At 37.8% G+C, this 6,000-nt stretch overlaps 1 pseudogene; it reads left to right on the forward strand.

Annotated features, from left to right (window-relative positions):
• The first annotated feature begins 4,553 nt into the window (after window positions 1–4,553).
• LOC118906726 lies at window positions 4,554–5,030 on the forward strand (annotated as a pseudogene).
• Window positions 5,031–6,000: the final 970 nt, after the last annotated feature.

Here is a 6,000-nt window from a genome sequence, read left to right on the forward strand (position 1 = left end):
GAAGCGGAATTATTGGATCATATGGTAATTCTATTTTTATTTTTTGAGGAACTGCCATACTGTTTTCCAAAGCAGCTGTGCCATTTTACATTCCCACCAGCAGTGTGCAAGGGTTCCAACTTCTCCACATCCTCATCAACACTTGTTATTTTCTGGTTTTTAGTAGTAGCCATCATAATAGGTATCAGATGATATCTCCTTGTGGTTTTGATTTGCATTTCCCTAATGGTTAGTGATGTTGAACATCTTTTCATGTGCTTATTGGCCTTCAGAATAACTTATTTGGAGAAATGTCTATTCAGTCCTTTACTCATTTTTACATCAGGTCGTTTGTTTTTTTTTTTGTTTTCGAATTTCAACAAATTTTAAAGGATTGGAAGCTGCTACAAGTCTATTTTCATTTGCTCTCTATGACAAAGATTGTCTTGAAACAGTGTTTTATCATCTCTCAGGTTCTGATGAGATATAATAAGCCATGATGATAGTATGTACCCTTGATATGATGTGATGAGAATGGCACTTTACCTCTGTGATCTTCCTCTCAAAAAACACACAACCCCAGTTTAATCATGGGAAAAAGTATCAAAGAAATCCCAATCAAGGAGCATTCTACAAACCACGTGACCAGTATTCCTTAAAAGTGTCAAGGTCATTAAAAACAAAGAAAGTCAGAGAAATCATCACAGCAAAGAAGAGCCTGAGGAGACACAACAACTAAATATGATATGGTATCCTGGCTAGATCCTGGTATAGAAAAAGGACACTAGGCAAAAACTAAGGAAATCTGAATAAAATATGAATTGTAGTTACTAATAATGTCTCAATATTTGTTCATTAGTTGTGACATATATACCATATTAATACAAGATGTTAACTACTGCATAGCACAGGAAACTCTACTCAGTATTCTGTAACAACCTATATGGGAAAAGAATCTGAAAAAGAATGGATATATGTATATGTATAACTGAATCACTTTGCAGTATACCTGAAACTAACACAACGTTGTAAATCAACTATACTCCAATGTAAAATAAAAATTAAATTTAAAAAAAATGTTAATAATCAAGGAAACTGGGGTATATAGAAAGGAACTGTGCTATCTCCACAACTAGAATCTAAAACCTATTTTATTTATCAAAAAATTTCAAAATTATATTTGTCAATGATAGAAAACGACTGGTTACTTGATTTTTAAAATATAATTTCAACTTTTGAATGATTGTAAAAATGCAAAGTATCTTGTCAATAAGAACTTGAAGACATTGTCATTAAAATGTCTTGATCAAGAAGTACAGACAATTCAAACATTAAACCTGCCCATAGAAGTGCTCTCAAGCTTTTCACTAAAACTTCTGAAATTTTTCATTTGGAAGTTTTATGCAAATTTAATATTTTATATTTTCCTTAATACTTTAGTATTCCACTCTTTCTTATATGAAAAAAATAATGAGCTTTTTCACCAAGCTCCATATAGATATTCTTAAATCCCCTCCAGTTTATTAACATGCCACAGAAATTTTATTGTTTTCTTTGTGTGCATGACCTGAAGTTAGGAAGTACTAACCTAGAGAAACTCTTATACAGGCACATGTGCACCAGGAGATATGTACAAGGATATTTATTCCATCACTGTTTGTAACAGTGAAAAGTTAAAAACAACTTGTCCATCAAGGATAGGGTAGATATATGCATTGTGGTGTGTTCCTGCTAAAGAATGCTATGTATACAGGAAGAAAAAAAATGAATAGAGCCAGAGCTTCATATAAGAATATGGACAAATCCCCAAAACAATGCCAAATGAAACAATCAAGTTGGAAAAAGTTATATACCTTTCATGTAAATTTTGCAAAAAGGAAAAACAATGCTGTATATTTATGGATATGTACATATGTGATAGAAAACATACATGTGAATGATGAGTATCAAAACCAGGACAGTGGGTACCTCTGAGAAGAAGGGAATAGGATCTGTAGGCTATTCTGGGGGATTCTACTGTATTTGTAAAGTTTTCTTTCTTAAAAAAAAGATCTGAAGCAAATATGACACAATGTTAAGATATGATAGAATTGGAAGGTAGGTATACCAATCTATTATCCTCTATATTTGTATGCTTGAAATATTTCATAGTGAAACAAAACCCAAAATGCATCCTAAATCTGATCATTCTTTACTTCACTGCTACTGCCACCCTTGTCCTGGATGACCACAGTAGCCTCCTGTCTTTCTATCTTGCTTTCTATCTTGTTCCACTACAATCATTCTCCATGTAACATCCAGAATGATTTTTTATAAATATAAATCTGATCTCACCATCCCCTATTCAAAATCTTTCAACAGGTTTACAGCCCTCTAAAAATAAAACTCCTTACCGCAGTCCACAGGCCCTGTTTTATCTCCCACATTTAGCCTTTATTCTTCTTCCACTGTCATTACTTATTCCCTCAAACTGTGGCACTTCTCACTACCTCAAATTATATTAATTCATGGTTTATGCGTACAATTCTTCCCAGAGTCCCTGCCCCCACTGGAATATAAGTTCCAGGAAGGCAGGGACTTTGTCCTCCACTGTATCCCCACTGCCAAGAACACCGTTTGACTCATATTAAGCATGAAATAAATATTTTCTGGATGAATGAAAAAAATGAATGATTTCATTTTCATTCAAATAGAGGAGGAATAACATTTCAGTGGTTAAAAAAAATGATGTAATCAAATGTATGGAGCCTGAAAATGACAGGGTACACTCTCAACAATGACAACAATTGCTAAGACCCATTAAGCACTCATTATGTGCATTTCCAAGCACTAGAACCACTTACATTTCGGGGCGCGTGTCAGCCTTGCTCTCCTCAGAGGCCCTGCAAACCTGAGACATGGCAACCTCCTTCCTAGCCACAGCTGATTGGATTTGGAGGAGAGGGGACTGAGAAAAACCCATATGTTAGCCAGGGTGAAGCAATCAGGTTCTTTTTCTCTAAAATTTGTCCTGAGTGACGTGTGCGCTAAAGAAGTTTGAAGATGAGTCATGTTAATGGCAGGACATTTTTGAGTGAAAGGAACAGCTGCTGAGGTCCTGAAAGCTGCACTGGTATCTACCCTTTCTGAACCTTGTTTCTGAACCAATGTTTCATTGGCTAATGACAAAGGTTACCCGACTATTCTTCCAGAAAAATCCTCTCCCTTCATTTTTAAAACTAATACAGGTAGGTTACTTTCTTTGTTGATTATTCATTCTCTTAGAAACAAACCAACAACAGCAACAACAAAAATTAACAATCTCTTAATCAGGGAAACTTGACTAGGGCTGTCTTTCCCACACAAGGTCTCATTTCACTATGAGAAGGTATTACTGTTCCCATTTTACAGATGAGGATACAAGGCTTGAACAGGTCCAATACCTTTCCTAAAATCACAGAGCAGTAAGTGATGGGGCAAGATTCCAATCCTGGCCTGTGTGCCTCTGAATGTGGCTGCAGGAATGGCAGCAGGAGGACTGTTCAGAGATAAAGTTAGGAAGACAGGGCACACATTCTGATACCATTTAGGGTAAATTAGAAAATGACATAACAGTGAAGGGTAAAAACCAGACTTCATTCTATTTTTGGATAAGATCCAGTAAAAGCTCTCTATTCCTATGTTTCAACAACTGTTGGCAGAGAGAGATTTATACCAACACAGAATGTCTGTATGATTAAAACTTTTTCTCTATCCACTGACAGAGGTGACAGTTTTGAAAGAATGACAGGATACATTCTTTTTAGGTGACATAAAAAATGGAGTTTTAACAATATATATTCAGAGACGAGTTATAGTTGACTGTCAGAGTGTTTGCAGTTAGGCAGGTATCTTTCTTGTCATTCTTGAAAACTCTCCCTCATTCTTGCATGCCTAGAGAAGCTCTGTGGAAGGTGGTTTGACATAAGTGAGGCTGTGAATACAGAATTCCAAGGTGTTTGTATGGGAAGAGGCTAGTGAAGAGAAAGGGATAGGCATTGATGGATTCACACACAACTTGAAGAGCATAATCAATAAAACAAAAAAGTTTATGAATAAAAAACACTCAGAATTCACCCTATAAAACATCCTTGCTCTAAGAGAAAGAACAAGTGGAATAACTCGTTTTCTCCAACTGAAGTTGGACTGTGTTTTAAAATATTTTAGAAATAATATGCCTTAAAAAAAAAGAAATAATATCTCTTGAGAAACAAGAGGTAAGCTTTGGCTCTGTTTTATACACGTCAAATGACACAACTTGGAAGCATCAATAACGTGGACACCGGATGCAATTTTGCTACTTTGGTGATTATTGAAACAATGTTTTAAAACTCAAGGATAAGAAATTTAACGAATGTTTTATAAAAGGAGAGGAAAATAAAAATTTCCTTAGAAAGAGGGGAGTTCTTCTTTTGTCTGTAGGTATGAGTAGTATAGGAAGCAATTAATGGACACATTTTTTGAAATGGTTCTGACAGCGCGGGCGGGTCGTTCGCGCACCTGTCCCTGGAGTCGCAAAAGAAAGGGAGGCAGGAGCAGCACACTCTTCCTCAGAGATGTCTATTGCTGTGCGTGTTCAAGTCCTACACGAGGCTGAGGACCACATTGTGAATGTGAGACAAACTCGGCGACGTGTATCGTGGGAAGGTCACGAGGCGGAGGACAACAGGAACTGCCCGATGGGCAAGATCTCAGTCCCCTACGTAGGTGATGGGCGGCTCACCTGGAGTGTACATCCGTGGCAGGAAGATCTGCTTTCTGATCTTGCCAGATTTGCTGAAAAACGCACCCACGTTAAAAAGCATGAAAAAGAAAAACCAAGGCTTGGGGCCAGCCGGTTTAAAACTGCTATTCTGAAGGCCCAAGTGGCCACAGGAGAAAGAGGATGTGGAATGGGATGTGGAAACATCTTCCAAAAGCAAAGATACATTGTTGAAGAGAACTTTGCCCTTATTCTTTCTTTTAGGTTATCTGGGTTGGGGAGTGGTGATGGTGAAGTGCATGCTTATGTATATGCCCTAGGTTTTCTTTGACATCTTTCTCTTTAGATGAGGAGAAATGTTAAATTTAATAAACATGGCAGTGGGGTTTTTTTTCTTCTTGAGAAAAAGAGATAGGTCTAACCTGGGGCAATTTTGCCCTCCAGGGGACAATCGGCATTTGGCAATGTCTGGTGATATTTTTGGTTGTCACAATTTGGGGGTGCTGCTGGTATCTAGTGGGTAGAGGCGAGGGACCTGCTAGACATCCTGCGATGCTCAGGTTAGCCCCCCACAACAAAGAACTATCTGGCCCCGAATGTCAACAGTGCTGAGATAGAGAGACCCTGCTGTAGCCCAACAAATCTAGCTGGAGAATTTCAGTGAGAAAAAATGGGTTCCTCTCTTAAAGGAAAAAACACATGCTGCTGCCTTTGTGTTTTCTTTCTAAAGTGGTAGCTTTAATTAAAACTGATTTTACCATACGATCCAGCAATCCCACTACTGGGCATATACCCTGAGAAAACCATAATTCAAAATCAGTCATGTACCAAAATGTTCATTGCAGCTCTATTTACAATAGCCAGGACATGGAAGCAACCTAAGTGTCCATCAACAGGTGAATGGATAAAGAAGATGTGGCAAATATATACAATGGAATATTACTCAGCCATAAAAAGAAACGAAATTGAGTTATTTGTAGTGAGGTGGATGGACCTAGAGTCTGTCATACAGAGTGAAGTAAGTCAGAAAGAGAAAAACAAATACAGTATGCTAACACATATACATGGAATCTAAGGAAAAAAAAAAAAAGGTCATGAAGAACCGAGGGGCAAGACAGGAATAAAGACACAGACCTACTAGAGAATGGACTTGAGGATATGGGGAGGGGGAAGGGTAAGCTGGGACGAAGTGAGAGAGTGGCATGGACATATATTCACTACCAAACGTAAAATAGATAGCTAGTGGGAAGCAGCTGCATAGCACAGGGAGATCAGCTCGGTGCTTTGTGACCACCTAGAGG

This window comes from Balaenoptera musculus, chromosome 14, assembly GCF_009873245.2.
Source record: "Balaenoptera musculus isolate JJ_BM4_2016_0621 chromosome 14, mBalMus1.pri.v3, whole genome shotgun sequence".
Classification (NCBI taxonomy): Eukaryota; Metazoa; Chordata; class Mammalia; order Artiodactyla; family Balaenopteridae; genus Balaenoptera; species Balaenoptera musculus.